This window comes from Schistocerca americana, chromosome 2 (assembly GCF_021461395.2).
Source record: "Schistocerca americana isolate TAMUIC-IGC-003095 chromosome 2, iqSchAmer2.1, whole genome shotgun sequence".
NCBI lineage: Eukaryota > Metazoa > Arthropoda > Insecta > Orthoptera > Acrididae > Schistocerca > Schistocerca americana.
The window spans coordinates 180,873,559-180,889,688 of NC_060120.1; the positions used below are offsets into that span (position 1 = coordinate 180,873,559).

Here is a 16,130-nt window from a genome sequence, read left to right on the forward strand (position 1 = left end):
AATTGTTTCAGATAGTCTTGTTTTCCTAGCCATTCTGTAATTTTCTTAGGTAACTTTTGCAAGGCAAAATAATTTCATAATTTGATTTGTACTGTATAGATAATAAAAACATCAAAGAAAATATTTTGTGAAATTTCTCTTTTAACAAGTTTCAACAGCAACAAGTACACATGGATAGTCACAGAAAATGATACCCTTTGAAGGCAGATGTTCATATATATATATATATACAAAAAAGTAGGAGGAAATAAGACTAAACAGAAATTAAATGTCAACTGGGACACAGAATTACGGGTGGCATCTTTTGTATTGTGCACAATACTTCCTTCTTCTTTTTCAGACAGTACTTTATTGATATTATCATGTCACTGTGTTTCTAGCACAAAATTCTTTTTTCACGTATTTTAATTTGCATTTAGGTAATTCAATTCCTGGTATTAATTTAGCACCTTGTAATCTTTGAAAATTTTTGTTTTGGCATGTTTGTCCTGTTATTGCAGTGCACTTTGGTTTTCAGAACTCTCCTTGGCCTTACTAAATTCTCCTTTAATGCAAATCTTTGCTGTTTTTTTCTTTTCTTTTTTTCCCCTAAACCAAACCACCAATGGAATTATTACAAGGTACATCTAAAAAGTTGAATATCATAATAAAATGCAGCAAATTAGGAAATTGTTGATATTCCAATTTGGAGTTTCTGTTCTTTGATAATAAAATGCAGACTTTACAGACAGAATGCCTCCATTTATTTAAGCTGCAACATAGTGTCTAGGAATACGCACTATGTACAGCTTTATACTTATACCTTTATTGATCTGCAAAGCTAACTTCATTGCGTTCAATATGTTTTGACAATTTTTATAAGGCTGCTGGAAACTGCCAGAAGAAACTTCTTTAGGAGCTGCCCAGAAAAATGATGGCAAAAAAGTATGTCAAAATGTGATGCATACAACCTTTCACTGTGACACTGATGGTCGTCACCCTGCTCTTTATTGAATCACTAAACTAGTAGTCATCCCATGTGGTGATGGTTTTCTGAACCATATATCAATGAAATTACCAGCAATTTCAACAATTCACCATACATTCATTCGCACATTATGTTCAATAAATCCCACCAGGGAGGGATATGGAATGAGTCAAGTTTATTTATTTATTCACCTTAGATGAATGCTACATTTGTTTTGGATTGTGGGCACATGTTTTAATTTATGTCACAACTTTCCGGAAACAACTACAGAAACGTTATGTATAGGATGGCACAGATAAATGTAGCCCATGTAAGTATAAAGGAAATGTAGTGAAATTACAGAAACGAAAAGTTGAAATGGACTTACTGTTGTGTTGGCAAAAGAGCCAACACCGTGTTACTAGAGGAGGCCGAAATGCACACGTTTTAGCTCACGCAGGCTGGCGTGAGGAGGGAAGAACTATACTGACGTGAGGTCTGGAACATGACAAGGAATTAGAATTCAGAAAGCGGACATAGCTGGTTTGATACTTAACTTTAATCCATTAATGATGAACGTCACTCTTGATGGTACATGATTCACAATATTGTCTATTCAGATTATAGTAACTGAATATGGCGCCTTGCTACGTCGTAGCAAATGACGTAGCTGAAGGCTATGCTAAACTGTTGTCATGCAATTGAGAGTGTCTGTTTACAGTGAACCATTGCTAGCAAAGTTGTCTGCACAACTGGATTAGATTAGATTAGATTAGATTTACTTTCATTCCAATTGATCCGTAGTGAGGAGGTCCTCCAGGATGTGGAACATGTCAGAAAAACAACAATACATGACAAATATTTACAACTAAAACAAATAAGCTAATGTACCATTCCACAGGTCCCAAGTGGAATGATCGTCATTTTTTAATGAACACTAAGAGTCATTTTATAAATACTATTGCACTGAATTTAAAATAAAAAAGTTTTTTATTTATTTATAAGGTAAGAAACATGTAATACAACTACTGTAATACTTATTTACAATGAACACATTACTGCACTGAAATGGTGCAGAAGTTAGATTATACTTACACACACACACACACACACACACACACACAAATTTTCAGTGAACACATTACTGCACTGAAATTGTGCAGAAGTTATGTTGTACTTATATACAAATCAGTTGGTTTTCCTAAGAAATTCATCAATGGAGTAGAAGGAGTTGGCCACCAATAAATCCTTTAGGCTTCTCTTAAACTGAATTTCATTGGTTGTTAAGCTTTTTATGGCTGCTGGCAAGTTATTGAAAATGTGTGTTCCTGAATAATGCACACCTTTTTGTACAAGACTAAGTGACTTTAAATCCTTGTGAAGATTATTCTTATTTCTAGTATTGATTCCATGAATTGAGCTGTTGGTTTGAAAAAGTGATATATTTTTAATGACAAATTTCATTAAGGAATAAATATATTGGGAAGCTGTAGTTAGTATCCCTAGTTCCCTAAACAGGCTTCTGCAGGATGTTCTTGAGTTCACACCACATATAATTCTTACTGCACGTTTTTGTGCCCGGAAAACTTTAGCTTGGCTTGATGAATTACCCCAGAAAATAATCCCATATGACATTATGGAATGAAAGTAAGCATAGTATGCCAGCTTTTTCATTTTTATATCCCCTATGTCTGACAAAATTCGCATTGCAAACAGAGATTTGTTAAGACGCTTCAGCAGTTCTGTGGTGTGCTCCTCCCAGTTGAATTTATTATCAAGCTGTAATCCCAAGAATTTAACACCGTCCACTTCTTCTATCTTCTTGTCATCATATGTTAGACATATACTCTTGGGACACCCCTTACAAGTTCTGAACTGCATGTAGTGTGTTTTTTCAAAGTTTAGTGACAAAGAATTGGCTAGGAACCAGTGATTAATGTCCACAAATATTTTATTGGCTGATCTTTCTAAGACTACACTTGATTTGCTATTTATTGCAATGTTTGTATCATCAGCAAACAAAACAAACTTGGCATCTGGTAATGTTACTGATGAAAGGTCATTGATATACACAAGAAGGTGAGTGCTAGTGAGTCTCTCTAGACTAGACCTGCCGTGTGGCGGCACTCAGTCTGCAATCACTTATAGTGGCGACATGCGGGTCCGACGTATACTAACAGACCGCGGCCGATTTGAAGGCTACCACCTAGCAAGTGTGGTGTTTGGCGGTGACACCACACTTACCATTTATTTACAATGAAAAATACATTGAAAAACCCATTTGTAGAAGATGATGAAAGTGACACCTGCAACATCGTACAAAACTGTGCATGTTTAAGAATATTCGGATACACCCAGCATAAAGTTCATGTATCAATGGCAGTAGCTTCACAGCTGATATTGTCTTTCACTTTCTGTATCATGTGTGCCTCAGCAAGTGTGCCCACAGGAAAAAATCACATGTTGCTAGACCCAGCAAATATGGCCAAAAATATTTGTTGACAGTTTGTTCCTCAGTGAAGACGTCATAGACTCCTTCCAGGGATACCTTAGACATGTGGCTGTTGTCCTATCTTGCTGGAAGAAGCGGTATTGTCTTTTGTATTCAGTGAGTTGAGCACAAAATGTATCAAAAATTTCCATATATACAACCATGTTGAGATTAGTGCCAAAAAATATGTCCCATAATGCATGACTATGTTACACCACACCAAACACCAATTTTTTCATTCTTGAGTGATTGCTGACACACAATGCCAGGATTCTCTATTGCCCAGTACCTCGTGTTCTGTGAATTCATATGACTGGAAAGTTGAAACAATTTTCATCACTCATGATGTAATGGAAAGGGTCTAACAAACCGCTGTTGATGTTATCCCATAGCCAAATGCTGTAAACTACACGTTTATGACTATCATGCTCCCATAATTGCTGCACAACCGTCAAATTAAGACTTGTCCAGTATCCGCTAGCAACTCTACCTACTTACATGCGCATGTTGGGCCAATTTATGTGTAGACTTCTTTGGGCTCTGGGGTTCTTTGGTGGATGTCTGCAATAACTTCTGGTGTGCAAAGTGAAGGAATTCTTTTTTATTTTACATTTTGCACAGATGCATAGGTGCACCAGTTTTTATACAGATTCTGCATTGCTCTCTTTGGAGGTAGCCCTCTATCTGGATACGTGACCCCAAAAAGTTTCATGAGTTTCGTAAATCAAACTGGTTTTCACATATGCTTCCACAATTTTAATTCTTTCTTCTATCAAGAAAGTCATTTTGCAGACTGCAAAGAGAAACATCTAACTTCGCTGATGAAATAAACGGAAATGCTGACAGAAGAATGATAACAATCAATTATTGCATAAAATTGAGCATTGTTGTGGTTGTTTACTTTATTTTAGAAGAACCTGGTAGCCACAAATGGGCTAAATCTCAATTTCGATCAGTATACAAGAATTACAGCAAGCTCTGCAACATGTATTGACAATATTGTAAGTAGTTATAATTATTATGTAAAAGAAAAATTTCTTCTAGATTTAGGAGTATCAGACCATAAAGCACTATTTGTATCACTACCAAAGCAAAATTCAGTCTGCACAACAAAAAGATGTAGGAATTTCAGTCAAGAAAATGTGGAAGTATTTTGCAAAAAACTAAGCCAAACCAAGTGGACAGTCAGCAAACATACTTCCACAAGTGACAATTACAATAACTTTTTAACTGAATTCTTGGGTGTATTCAATGAATGCTTCCCTTTTGTAACAGTGAGGACCAGGTCCCAAAAAAGTAGATCCTGGGTAACAAAAGGAATTAGAGTGTCTAGTGCTACTAAGAGGAAACTGCATATGGAGGCAAAAGTAAATCGAAGCCCTCAATTTCTTAAGTATGTAAGCACATACAAAAAAACATTTGACAAAATAGTTAAACTAGCAAAACGTACTGCAAATAACGACTTCATTTCAAATGCAAAAAACAAATCAAAAGCTGTTTGGTCTGTTATAAGAAGTGAAGTTGGCAGTGAGGCAGAGAGAAAATGCCCTTCTAAAATAGTGATTAATGGTAGAGCTGTTACAGAACCCAGTGCCATTTGTGAATCATTCAATGACTTTTTCATAAATTGTAACAAATTTGGTGACTGTTCACCACCAAATACAAAGCCCAATATGACAGATAGCAATTGCACATGTTTTAAGTTTTCTCATGTTTCCATCTCAGATGTCATCAAAATCATAATGTCCCTAAAAAATTCAAAATCTGCGGGGTGGGATGAGGTCCCCACTGAAATAATAAAAATGGTCCGTCACAGTATTGCATATCCACTCTCTTTCATAATCAACCAATCATTTGATGAGGGATGTTTCCCAGATCGATTAAAATATGCAGAAGTTCGGCCCATACACAAAAAAGGCAAACAAGATAAATTGGGCAACTATAGGCCAATCTCACTGTTACCAATTTTCTCAAAAATATTTGAAAGAGCTGCATGTGATCAGATTGAAAATCACAATTCATCTAACAGCATTATCTTAGGCAATCAATATGGTTTCAGAAAAGGCCGCAGCACAATCCATGCAATAAATGAATTAGTCACAAAAGTCAGCAGATGTCTTGATGATAGAATGTGTGTGTCAGGCATCTTTTGTGACCTGTCCAAAGCCTTCGACACAGTAAATCATGACCTGCTTCTCCAAAAATTGGCACGCTATGGTTTTCAAGGCAAATCTCTTAGCTGGATGTCATCATACTTGGCAAACAGAAAACAAAGAGTACTTATTAACATCAACGGCAAGAAATTTCTCTCTGGCTGGAAAAACACTCAATTAGGTGTTCCACAAGGCTCAATATTAGGGCCACTGCTTTTTCTATATTATATTAATGATATGCCATGTCAGGTCCAGTCTGATACTATCCTCTATGCAGATGACTCAACAGCTGTAGTCTGTTGTAAAAATGAGGTAGACCTAATTCGTCATATTGAACAAACACTTGGGGAAGTGGAGGCATGGGTCAAAAACAATAACTTGACATTAAATTTTACGAAAACAGAAATTGTTCATTTTACCACAAAACAATCTGCACAGTCTATAAGTGAAATAAGGTATATGGACAAAAAATTAGAGACTGCAGACTGTGTCAAATTCCTTGGCGTGTTAGTCAATAAAAACCTGTTATGGAGTCGCCATGTGGATAACATACTGGGTCGACTGAATAGCCTTGTATATATTATGAATATCTTGTATAGTATTACTGATTTAGCTGTAAGAAAAACTGTATATAATGCATATTTTGTTTCAGTCATTAGGTATAGTATAATTTTCTGGGGGTCTGAAAAAACAAATTTACTTAGAGCTTTTAGACTACAAAAAAGAATCATCCGAGCAATGGTGGGAGCAAAACCAAAGCAACACTGCAAACCTTTATTTGTAAAACTGGATCTAATGAGCATTCCAAGCATATACATCTATGAAACTCTCACTTTCACGAAAAGAAACCCACAACTTTTTGAGGGCAACTTCTTCTTGCATCAATATGATACAAGACATAAAACGAGCTACATGTTACCTACCCACCGTTTAAAATCATATGAAAAAACCCCATACTATATGGGCATGAAATTTGTAAATAAAATATGGAAAGATATGGATGACCCAAATATAAAAGGCACCAAAAGAGACCTGGAAAAATATCTGAAAGATAAATGTTACTATAGTGTAGAAGATTTCATGAATGGTAACAATGCATTATAATTGTAATTAAAATACCTCTTTGAAGATGTTACACCATGTATATTATTAGTTTATTGTCTATTTTTAGTATTGTTATATATAGTGTAAAAACTGACAAGTCACCTATGTCACAATCTTTGATTGTATAAGGCATGTTATGTGATAATAAAAATTGAATTGAATTGAATTGAAAAAAGCCAAAATATTGTGTTAACATTCAGAATGGGGTCTGGGGCAAGCTACTTTTAACTGTGCCACCCATTATATTAGTTAGTTATAACTAACAGCAATTGAAGTTCCTGGATGGAATAATACATAGAATAAAGGAAAGGCAACCACTCACCTATATGATCGATATGTGGCACACAGACATAAACAACAAAAACAATATTTTGTAGCTTTCGAGCTCTCCCTCTCTGTCTAGTAAAAGTACACAGAGTCACACACAGACATGCAAATGAACACACCTACAGTCGCAGAAAGACTGACTGACTGAGTCAATCTCGCCATGACCACACGTGTCTTCATTTGGGTGTTTGTGCAATTGTGTGTGTGAATGTGAGTACTCCAACTAGACAAAGAGCAAGAGCTCAAAAGCTACTAAACACTGATTTTGTCGTATGTGTTATGCACCATGTGTCAGTCAGCTGTAGGTGAGTGATAGCCTTTCCTTTATTTTACATATTACCTATAAATAATGTAGTGGAAATTAAGATAATATATTCCTCTAGGAGGAATTCCATAACACTATAAAAACATTTCTACAGAGGTACACCATCAAATCGTATTTAAAGCAACTTCCATTTAAACTTTTTAATAAACTTTGGAAGTTTGTTAAAAAATTTGATTCTCATATGATTGCGGGATGTTGTCTGTACATTTTATGTCGTATCTTGCCATGTTATAATCACAACCTGCCTTAGTGTTAAAAATATATACATCTTTTTTTTTTAAAAAAAAAAAAATCTGTTGTACTGCCTGTACTTTAAAATTAGTTGTGCAATGTGAGAAATACACGAGGGCATGCTGAGAAGTAATGCCTCCAAATTTTTTATCCTATTCTCAATATCAGTTGAGATACTTTGTGTCATGCATATTACTCGGTTGACTTTCTGCTCCACTGATTCAAGTCGCAACCCTCTGCTGCTCGAGGGCTCTGAATTGTAGTGTGGTGGGTAATGTAACTATGCCGGTGCTTGGGATGCAGTGTGCTGTAATCGAGTTTCTAACCATAGAGAATGTTTTTCCACACATGGAGCACCCTCTCCTGCACCATGAGCACTGTGACATCTGCAACAGTCTGACATCCCAGGGTTCACTGTTCTCAGTTACCTATCATACAGTCCCATCCAATCTTTGTTTGTTTGTAGAAATTGAACACTTTCAAAGACTTCCCTTTAATAGTGATGAAGTGGTGCAAACAGATGTGAGGTCATCACTTCATCGACAAAGTCAAACATTCTACAGTGATTGTATCAGCAAACTTGTCTCTCATTGTGAAGCGTGTATTCATCCCCAAGGTGACTATGTACGAGAAAAAATATGTAGACATGAAGAATAAAGATGTAGAATCTTAATAAAGTTTGTTTTATTTAAAAAGCTTTAAGAGGGTTCACATAAAAAGTTGGAGAATAACTTATCAGCTTGCCCTCATATATTGAACATACTTTTATATTGTTCATTGTATCTGATATTGCACAGGATCCAAACTCCAAAATTGTTGAGGCTTTTGTGGTTACTTGTTAATGTATGTCCTGTTGACTTTAATCTCAGGCTCTTTGGCTGACATTTGCTTAATGCCTTAACTGCCTTTTTTTAAAAAAAAAAGGATGAATACTCTGTTTATATCTTGGCTGCAGCATACCTCTATAATTCAGTTCTATACGTAAACATTAACAGGGAAAAGCAGCCACTAACAGCTACTACTTTAATATATGTTAACAACAAATTATTACTTGTGCTAAGTTACCCACACTGATAAATATGGGAACTACTTCTAGATTATTTTGTTACAGAAGGAAAAAAAAAGGTCTTTTGAAAAAGAAATGAAAAAAAGCTACTGCTGCTTCACTTATACTATCACTGTCAGATAATGTTTTTATCTAACACTTCAAATAAAGCATTTAGTTTCCGCAGCCCACTGTCAGCATTTTATATATTGGTGGTATCAAGATCTGGTTAACTCAAACATTAGATTTATTTGGAATTTACATCTCTGAGCCCAGATATTATACCAGATTGTAAGAGTGATTAATGAGATATTCATTTTCTTTGTTTTTAAATATCTGGGGTTTTTCATTTTCGTGTCTGATTTCTGTGAATAGTACGCTATAAACTGTTACAACAGAATATAAAATGCCATTCTAAAACTTAGATAAGGATCCATGGTCTATATGAAAAATATTTTTATTTCTAATATTGTGGTTGCAGACGTCAGAGTTCATCTTAAATTCACTTTTATTATTAACCACAAATAAATGGTGGTGCAAAAAGAATGTGTGAATTTCATACGAGTATAATTGGCTCTATTTTGCTCACATACAAAATGTACTCACATCATGACAGTTGATAATGTATCCAATTTCTGAATTGTTACATTTTTTTGTACATTTTAAGATAACATATAACTTAGTGGTCTCCTTAGTGAATACACAGTTAAAAGTCTTTCTTCAAAGTTCACCATAACTTTCATCAACATGTCATGTGAAACAGCAGCATCCATCTTTTTGGAACCACTTGTCTGCCATGTTCATCCCAATAGTGCCCAGTTGTGATCACATGAAATTGGCTAGCATTGCAACATAACATGCAGCATTCATTGTTACACTAACACTGCATTCTTCAGGAAAACAAGGCTCAACGATTTGCACTTTGGACACTCCACACCACACTGTCACTTATGCACTATGCAGTGGTTTCTGATGCACTTCTTGTGGGTTGTCTGTTGCCCAATAGCAACACTTTTGTATGTTTCCATAACCTCTAACTGAAAGTGTGCTTAATTGCTCATCATTAACACAATGTCATCAGCAGCAGGAACATCAACCATTCTCTCACAAAACTGTCTCCATTCATCATAATCACAGCCATGAAACTTCTACATTATCATCACTGTGTAAGGATTAAAATGTAATTCATCACTCAGGATGCATTGCAGCTAGCAGTGAGACAACCCAGAGTTGGAGAATGCCACCTAGTGGAGCAGTGAGAACTTTGAAAAACAGATGCTCTTACTCCATCAACATTTTTGTGCATTCGTACTGAGTGAGGATGACCAGGTGATGCCTGCTTCATGATTATCCAGTTGTGATCAGGTGTTGAACGATTTCGCAAATCGTTGAAGTGCATATGGAAAATCTGTTGAACTGTGACCCCAGAGTCATTACTTTTGAGGAAATGTTCAAAAGTGAACATGTGATGATGCATGGTACATTGTGACATTGCTACTGGAAGTAATAACCTTCAAAACAACAGGTCCCCCCACCCTGCCATTTCACTCCCACGACCGATACTATGCAAGTCAAATCCTTGTGTTCTTTTTGTGCCACCCTTTACCAATAGAGGGTCTGTGTATTGACATGTAAGTGTAAGAATCCCCAAAGAGAGTTCTGCAAGATGTTCAGTTGTCAACTTTTTGCAATATTCTTATTCCACTTTTCTGTAGAATAAATACTTTTTTCATCTTAGCTGCATTGCCACAGAAGGTTATACCATAAGGCAGTATTGAGTGAAAATACACAAAGTCTTGTCTGTAGGTCAACACAAGGAGACAGATTTATAAATGCATATCAGGCAGAAATGAGATTTTTAGTTAACTTGTCCATGTGCTGTTGCCATGATCTGACAGTAGTGTATCACCAACAATTCATTTTGTCCCAAAAGCTTTTAGTCACTCATAGGGCACGATTATAATTATAACCAGCTTTGTAACAGTATTATGAGGAGGAAAGCTGCTACTCACCATATAGCAGAGATGTGCTGAGTCACAGATAGGCACAACAATAAGACTCTCATAGTTATAGCTTTCAACCATTAAGGCCTTTGTCAACAATAAATGCACACACGCATGCACACACACACACACACACACACACACACACACACACACACACACACGCACATGCAAACACAACTAACACACACAACTGCAGTCTCAGGCAACTGATTTATATTATTTGATTATAACCAGTTTTAGCCATTCCTTGGCCAGCTTCATTTTATGTAGGTCATTTGGAAAAGAAAGCATTGTATGACAATGTATGGGTAAAACTTGTTATGATTGTAATCATATTCTGTGATTGTGCATAAAATAAAAATAAGTGTACAGTATATCAAGCACTCATATCTTTAGGCAGTTGTTTTCCTTCTTACAATAAGCCAGTGCATCTCCCTGGGCACATGTGATTGTAAGGATTTTTAAGATGTGTTACCATTTAGGTACTGGTCTCCTCACCAAGCTCTTTAGGTGCACCTTCACTATTGGCACTCAAGTATTGCAATCGAAAATGACTTTCCTCCACTCCATATAACTCTAACAAACTGTGTTCTTGTCATACAGCTGCTATTCAAGTTGGTTGTTAAGTATAAAATAAAGTTTTAGCCACCGTAAAACTCCAGATAAAAAGTCTGTAGGGAAATGGAAAATAAACTGGGTATAAACATAATGGCTATGCATTTTCATAATACCTTTAATTTTGATTTCCTAGGTGACAATTATTGTATTTCATAACATGTAACAAAATATTTCTTTCTTTATGGTGGCAGTACAATTATGTGAAACTATACAAAAATGTATTTCATTTTAATAATAAAGAGTTGAAGTTAGTAAGCCCAACAATTTTTTTGTCAAACTGTACCTACTTCCACTCATTTCCTTTTCTGCCCTGAAATAATGAATAATAATCTGAATGGCTACTTTGCCACCAGCTTTACAGTTTGTGTATGATTTTGTTTAATAGAATAAGGTGCTGCTTTTTTTCAGGTCACAATAAAAGAGTAATTAACTTTCTGGAGTATGTATCTATGATACCAGTCATAGCCATTATAACTGTAGTTTTAGTGAAAGTATTGGGTAAAGAGTAACATTTTAAGAAATACAGAACAACAAGAAAAGATAAAATTTCACACTATGCACTTCCCTATGTTCCGGTTACATATGTTAACCTATAGTTACACTGCTGGACTTGAAAAAAGTGCTACAGTCAAATCAGTTTGCTAAAATTCAATAAAATAACAGCTATATAAGATACCATTTCTTGATTGCCAACTAAAACAATAAAACTGCTACTAGATATGTAGAGGCCTGTAATTCCAGAAGTGGCTGTAAGGAACATACTAAAAATAAAAAGTAAATAACAACAACAGAAATTATACTTGTTAGAAAAGTCTTGACAGTTCATGGCACAGTCTGTAAGTGTGAAAAGACTGAGATCCAGGCACCCATTGTACATGTTATGATACTGCACATGTACCACCATTACAACAATATGCGTGTAGAATGGTTATGTACAGCTCCCACAAAACTCACTATAGATGTGGGAACTAACTGTACCTGAGCATTAGCAATAGCAGACAGTATCATAACATCTGGAAAGAAATTTTCTGCATTTTCAAGCTTCAACAAAAACCATAATGGCTCTTGAAATGAGTCTGCTGACTGTCCCATTTGTCATTGACTTTCGTATCTTGTAGGTCACTGTGTGATGCAGACCTTTGCAGAATGACAGTATGTTGCTTCCCTTGACAATTGTCTTCTAGACTTCATTGAACATATGTTTCAAAGGCTATCTCTTGTAAAAAGAACATAGTTATTCAGTATTCCATCGTCTCAAGCCAAGTTACATCTAGATGTTATTGTTTGCAGTGCCATAACTTACGACTTTTTTTGGTTATTTGTGGACAATAATGTAGCTGCATCTAACTTGACACTAGGGCTAAAGAATTTCTTTGATCAAGTACCACATGGCTTGACTTGATTAATACTTTGGAAATATGTCATTTTGAAGTAACATCGCAGTCGCACATTGCTCCTGTTTCCAAACTGAGAAGTTATGTTCAATCCATAAAAGTGCTGTCTTAAATCGCTAAAGTTAAATGCCAGAGTGGTTCCTTTAAGCAAGAAACTGCCCATTTACTTCCTCATCTTTCCTCAAACTGAACTTGTGCTCCATCTATAAAGGCCTTGCCATTGATACGATTTTAAACCCTAACCTTCCTTCCTTCCCTCTCAAGATGGACACTCACCACATAGAGATGGCATTGAGCAGCTGAAAGGCGCATTGAGGAAGACAGCCAGTCAGCACCTCCTCTATGTGGTGAGTAGGAATCTATCTTCTTCATACCATTGTTATTCCATTCCAGATTTTCCATTGTTTCAAAATGGACACTGCCACTTCAGACTTGTGCCTCATAATAATGAAGACAAAGTATGTGACATCTCATTTAAAAAAAACTAGATCAATACATGTTCGCAGCCTAGATCTATCACAAATGACCAACTTTCAAGTATGTTGGGTACACAGTCATGAACAGTGGCCAATTTACTGATGAAGTCAGTGCAAGGACCAATAGATTTTTGATGAAGTTAGAAATAACAACCAAAGTCAACTGCAGCTGTTGAAAAAGATAATCTGAAATTTAAAATTTGCCACATTGCCACCAGTCTTTTCACAATCTATAGCACCAAATGTTGGCCCACTAGAAATGAGCTGTACGATCAGTTTTAAGCATCATGGAAACAAAGGACCTCAAATGGGCAGCTGCTGACACTAATCAGAAGAGCATTTTAAATGATGACCTTATGAAGTCCGTAAGTATTGTGTCAGTTAAGGACAAATTGTGAAAAAAGCATCTACAGTGGTTTTGGCAAGTGGTGTGTGCGGAAGACGTTTCAACAGTAAAGTCAGGCTACAAATTGGATCAAAGGTCAGTCAAAGCAGAATTTGGCAGATACTCTATGTGGTGGACCTAAATGTCATAAAACTTCATCTTTGCATGGCAGAAGAGCATTATAAATGAGGATACAGTGAAATCGTAAAGTGCCAAAAGTGATAAATAATGTGGGTGACTCAACAACTCATTATCCAGACCCTTCAATTTTCCCACTGCCAAAGCATATTTGTGAAGGGTGCATTTTTCAGATGAAAAACATTTTTGATCTCATTTCATCCACAGTAACATTTCATCACACAAAATTAGGGTTTTTGTCCATTCCTTTTTTTTTAGGGGGGGGGGGGGGGTCTAATATTACTGAGAAAAACATTTCATTTTCTCTCTTAGTTAGCACAAAAAAACACATTTCATATTTCTCTCTTAGTTAACACAGAACACACATACATGTAAACACACAAATCTTGTTTACAGTTTCTTATTGTTAACTTGTCATGTTAGATGCAGCATACTGTTCCCTCTGATATGATAAAGTACCAGATATTTCATACACCATTAATCACCAATTTTATCATGTAAATTCCAAAATATTGTGGAATGCTGAAGGATAAAATTTAATTTGTCTTTGTGCAGTGACCTATTATGTCACAATATGAATTTTCTAACAAACTTATACCATCTGATAAAGAAAAGAGATGATTAAAATAAAAAATTTATTGACAAACTGCCTATTGGCTTCTGTCTCGGGTTCTTCAGCTGACGTTCGTCTGATGATTTTTCTGATGCTTTGCCAGCACGAGTGGCTGGCATTGTCAAAGTTTCACCCTCCATTGCTGGTGGTGGACTGTATCTGAGCTCACGGCCACAGACTATATGTACCTGGTGCACCAATGTCCGAGGGCTTCTCTTCAGTCATTTCCAGTGTAGTTCTCTTGCTACCTGTGACAGTCATTAGCTGCAGCACAGGAAGCCAGGACCTGTTTACCTTGAGGCTTTCATCTTTCTTGTTGAAGCTATTCTCATGTTTGTGTATTTCTACAGCTTCTCTGCACAAGTGGGTGCGAGAGTTCTTTTCTTGCGTGTCAATGAATTTTACTACGTAGTCGGTCCCACACAGCATGTGCTCTGCCACAGCTGATTTCTCCATCTGCCCCAACCTGCAATGTCGTTTATGTTCTGTGGTCCTGGTGTTGATCGATTGTCCAGTCATTCCAACATAATCTTTTCTGCATTTGCAAGGTATATAGTATATTCCTCGCATTGCAAGTGGGTCCCCTTTCTCCTTTGCTGATCTGAGACACTCTTTGATCTTCTTTGTTCATTTGTAAATAGTCTTTACACTGTGTTTGTGCAATATACAGCCAATTCTGTTTGTCACTCTAGAAATGTGTGGCAGAAAGGCTGTACCCGACAGTTCTTTTTCTGATTTGTCACTTTGCCAAGTGTTTGGCTCTGTTATATCTCTAATATCACTTGTGGCACACTCTTTGCTCCTCAGAACACTTTCCAAGTGTTATATTTTGGATCTGAGATGCTGTGGCTCACATATTCATCTTTCCCACATTATGACCATATTAATCATGCCTCTTTTCTGGCTCGCGTAGTGATTTTATAGTTTATGCAGGTATCGGTCCATGTATGTCAATTTTTGATACATGCTGTTTTCCAGGTTTTCACCATCCCTTGTGACCAGCACATCCAGAAATGATAGTTTTTTGTCCTTTTCTACTTCCATTGTAAATTTTATGTTGGCATGGAGACTGTTCAATTGTCTTAGGAAGTCACCAAGCCATTGTTCACCATGGCTTCGAAGTGTTCCATGAATAAGATGGCCACCACTGTACTAAGAGCAGTACCCATGGCGATGCCTTCCAGCTGTTCGTAGAAGTTGCCATTCCTCGCGAAATAGCTCGTGGTGAGACATGTATGAAAGAGCTTAGTGATATCTTGCAGGAAGATGGAACCGATGTGCTCCAGATTGTCCCTGAGTGGCACTTTTGTAGACAAAGAAACAACATCAGAGCTGATCAGGATGTCATTTGGTGCAAGTGAAAGAGCAGAGGAAATATGCACTGAAACAGCCTGGACAATAAGCTGAGCAAAGCCACCAGCTTTAAATCTGAAGAACGAAGAGGTACAAGCCATTAAGAACCTTAACGCCAACAACACTATATTGGTATGGCCTGCCAATAAGGGAAATGCAACCATCATAATGAAGACCAAAGATTATGAGCCGAAGATCCGGGACATGTTAGATCTGATGACATACTGAAAACTAAGTGCAGATCTGACACAGCATATCACACGAAATACAGATTGGTTAATCAAGACGTCTTCTCTGTTGACCGTCATACAGAGGACCTGCGCAACACAGAAGCCCTACCACCTCAGCTGTATGGATTGCCTAAGATCCATAAGAATAACATTCCACTAAGACCGATTGTTAGCACTACTGGCTCACCAACATATAAACTGGCAAAAACTTGGCCACATGTGGCGAAGACTGACACATATGTAAAGGACTCAAGACATTTCATTGAGAAGCTGAAGAAAGTAAAACTTGCACCAA

General features: G+C 36.6%; 1 protein-coding gene across 1 annotated transcript in view; it reads left to right on the forward strand.

Moving 5' to 3' along the window:
- Positions 1-16,130, forward strand: part of LOC124596602 (protein bric-a-brac 2-like) — a 528,908-nt gene that overhangs the window by 407,581 nt on the left and 105,197 nt on the right. The window lies entirely within an intron of this gene.